This window comes from Penaeus chinensis, chromosome 38 (assembly GCF_019202785.1).
Source record: "Penaeus chinensis breed Huanghai No. 1 chromosome 38, ASM1920278v2, whole genome shotgun sequence".
Taxonomy (NCBI): Eukaryota; Metazoa; Arthropoda; class Malacostraca; order Decapoda; family Penaeidae; genus Penaeus; species Penaeus chinensis.
Genome location: NC_061856.1, coordinates 19,040,457 through 19,044,482, shown reverse-complemented (window position 1 = coordinate 19,044,482; position 4,026 = coordinate 19,040,457). Strand labels below are relative to the sequence as shown.

At 37.4% G+C, this 4,026-nt stretch overlaps 1 protein-coding gene across 2 annotated transcripts in view; it reads right to left on the bottom strand.

Annotated features, from left to right (window-relative positions):
• LOC125046137 (beta-1,3-galactosyltransferase 4-like) overlaps window positions 1-3,121 on the bottom strand; it is a 22,227-nt gene extending 19,106 nt beyond the window's left edge. The window contains exon 1 of one of the 2 annotated variants that reach the window (XM_047643793.1): window positions 3,012-3,121. The gene's annotated coding sequence lies outside the window, so the exon portion shown is untranslated. The remainder of the gene's footprint in view (window positions 1-3,011) is intronic. The other variant, XM_047643794.1, reaches the window with a different exon arrangement.
• Between the last annotated feature and the right edge of the window lie 905 nt (window positions 3,122-4,026).

The following is a 4,026-nucleotide window of genomic DNA, read 5'->3' as shown; positions in this document are numbered from 1 at the left end:
TCGGCTGGTTTCCCCTATGATTTCCTCGGGTGTTCTTTACGTAAGCACTCTAATCTAGCATGTTTCATACTTCATGAGGAGTGGGGTGTGGGAATGGCAGAGGGTGGAGCTAGTCCTTCACCCACCAGGACCCCCCACCACCGGAACCGTATACCCCCTTCCCCTACGTGTGGTATTGTGTCAGCTCTATCATGCAAGTTTACGACCCGTGTAATCCGGCGCTTCGCTTCTTGCACAGCTGTTTCTTGCTTTGGCAGTGAAACGTTCATCCCGCTCCAGCAGTGGAACAGTTCACCGCTATCCACATTACGAGTATACATAACAAAGTTAATAACAGTAAGACAACAATGATGATTTCGCAAAAATTGAGATCCAAGGATTTTGTTAGAAAGTAGAAAATTCGCGTTTTATCCCTGCTCCATGGCTGTTAATCTTCCCGCCGAAAATTGGGGTTATTAATTGCTCTCATGAAAAAGCGACAACATAAATTTCCCAATTCATCTAGTAAAAATGCTCACCGTTATGAAATAGCACGTACTCGCTGGTACCTAAATATCTGGAAAAGTATTTTGCAGCATACAAGCACTCAAAAGCACGTCAGGTTCGGGTAACTGAACTGACGAGCCTCAAGCTGTTAGGTGACATTGCATATTGTATGGAAAAGACTCCAAGCTGCAGGTATTGTCATCGAGGTTAAATATACAGCTGCTGCTGGAAGTAACACAGAAACGCCGCTCTCTCTGGTTCGTATATTGGACGAGCCGGCGTGGAGACTGGCGTTGGATGCCGCGTTGAGACAGGCTTTGAGGGAAGTGTAACCGAGCGCGGTGGTTCCTGTGGTAATGGCGACTGAAGGTCAGAGCTGGGAAGGTAATGCTCATCGCCAGAATCGCTGACGAACGTACAAATGGACCGCGACCCTCTTCTCTCTGCTAGAAACGTTATGTTGCAGAGAGAAAATACACTTCTTCACGGAATGAATATGCAAAGCGGCCCATCAGCGACGAAAGGAAATAATGAAAGAGAACGGTACTTTGAGGCTGTTGCTCTGCCTTATGAATAGTCATTCAAATATTTACATATCAATAAACATCTTCACAGACCACTGTATGCACAGCGTGACAATTCCGTAACATCTCGTTTAACAGGAAGCGACATGAGGCTCAGTATGTTTTTCGTTTTATCTCGTTGTATTTCGACCCGTTTTGTGTTATGCCACATCATCGCACGGATTACGACTTCGCTCTTTAATATACTGCTTATTAATCTATTGATTTTACTCATTCACCCCTTCACTTTTTGTTAACTTATTCTTTTTTACATATATTTACATACCCCCTTACTTAACTAATTTGTTATTCATCATGTAATCTGTTATACATTTACATGTCTTCATACTCTGTTTCAAGAATTAATAAACCCTACATGACTAAGCCAGTTATCGGAGGCAAAGTTGGAAGTGCAATCTCATTGCTTTGTTTTCTTATATTTGGTTACATCCGTTGCCGACTTTGGGTCTGCCTTCATCTAGTTTTTTATTTCTGTATAATATTATGATTATCTTAAATTCTTTCATAACCCCATTTATTGTATACAAAATATTATGTTATCCAGGCATAGGTACACATTTGCAGTAATAATTTATCCACGAACCAGAAATAAAATTACTCACTGGTAACACAACCGTCAGAAACGAATTAATCTACAATGCCGATATTCAATCTATTTAATTACAATGCGCGCAACAAAGCCAATAATCACATTTTTTTTATAAAAGTCATGTGTTGTAATATATCTTTCTATTTACAATTCTGTATAATAATCTATTGGGATTTAGATATCCTGACACAGTAATCGCCTTGGCATTCTTTTGAGTTCGCTGCAAGAGAGCCAGGCCGCTACTTGGCAATTCACAGAACTCTTCAGGAGGTATTCTCTGCATAAGTAATCACGGTCTTTGCAGTTTATGACAAAAATCCTTGGGTATTATGTTGCATATCACTATCCTTATATATACACACACTCACATACATGTGTTCATATATATATATATATATATATATATATGTGTGTGTGTGTGTGTGTGTGTGTGTGTGTGTGTGTGTGTGTGTGTGTGTGTGTGTCCACATATACACATATACAAACAAACACACACACACACACACACACACACACACACACACACACACACACACACACACACACACACACATGTATATATATACATATATACACACATTTAAACATACATTTAAACATGCATATATGTATACATGTAGCCTATATATATACACATATATATGTATATATATATACATATATATGTGTATATATAAGTATATATATATAGATATATATATATATATATATATATATATATATATATATATATATATATATATATGCACAGAGCGCCAGTCTCCCGCAAAAGGAGGAGACTCATCTTAGAGTGAAATCCTCTAAGCTTTGACTTGGTTGGTCCTCTGACCTACATCGTCGTGTGACCTTCATCCTGCGGGGACCTACTCCCGCCCCTTATCATTTGTGATATTGCATGCACGTGTAGGGACATGTAAATGTGTTTATGCAGATGTTCAGTGTGAAAGTGTAATTCTGATGATAATGCATATGTACCTATGTTGCAAGCAAATATATTGAAAGAAACAGAAATAAATATATATAGATAAAGACAGACAGACAAATAAACCAAGAAGAGAGAGAGATTTTGACTGATATTTGTGTAATTATATAATTACACACCTTTTATGTATGTACACTCATATGTACACACACACAAATATATGTGTATGTGCGCGAATATATAATATTTATATATATACACAAATATATAATATATACATATATATAATGAATATATATATGTATGTATGTATATATATATATATATATATATATATATATATATATATACATATTATCAAATTGAAGAATGACGCTGTAGCACTGACATACGCTTTCTATATTCACCCTTAAACTTCAATTCCACCCACCTTCGATTCAGGACTCAGAAACCAGAGAGCGAAAGCACGATCCACGCCGGTTCAAGTTACCAAGCAGCCGAGCAAAATTCCACAACACCTCACTCCCTCCTGGCTGGCGCGATACTGATGCTCGTGCCTGGTGTGTGCCGCAGGGGGACCGCGTGGGGCCTGCCTGAGTCGGAAGTGAGGCGAGGGAGATCTGGAGGGAGGGAGAGAAAGCGAGTGTTTGCGGACACTGAGCGAGAGAGGATTACACATCTTCACACGGCGAGATGATGAATGGAGAGAGAGATTACATCGAGAATAGGGCAGAGCGGACTGTGAAATATTTTGCTGACATGGACATAGATTCATTGTTTATTACGGTAAGGCAATGGTTATTGTTATTGGTAGTGCTAATGATTCTATAACTGTTACCATTATCTCCTTGTCTGTTATGATTTTATCACAATCACTGTTTTATTATCATAATCATTATCATTACTGCCGTTGTTACATTTTTTGTTGCTGATATTGGCATTGGTGTTGTCATTACTATTACCATTAGCTCTATTCCAAATGTTATATTCTTCCTGTCACTATCACTAGTGCCATTATAGCCACTGAATTTCTTACTGTTTCTACATACTTTTTTATTATCCGTTACCCTATGGAATTGAGACGTTATTCACTGACTTACATTCTTGACCGTTGATTACAAGGTTTTCTTAAAGTTAAGGAATTTACCGGAGAAAGCAATCTGAGCTGTCATTATTATTATCAGTATTATTATTGTTGCTGTCGTGTTGTTGTTATGATCATCATCATCATTGTATTATTATTATTGTTATTGTTATTATTATTATCATAACTATCATTATTATTATGATTATGATTATCATTTATTATCAACATGCCTACCATTGATATTATTAAAACTATTATCGTCATTACTCTTGCATGATAATGAAGGGGAACATAGGCGGAAAGAATTAAAATAGATCACAATTATACGCGGTCCAGTCTGAGGAAAGGAAAATCTGTC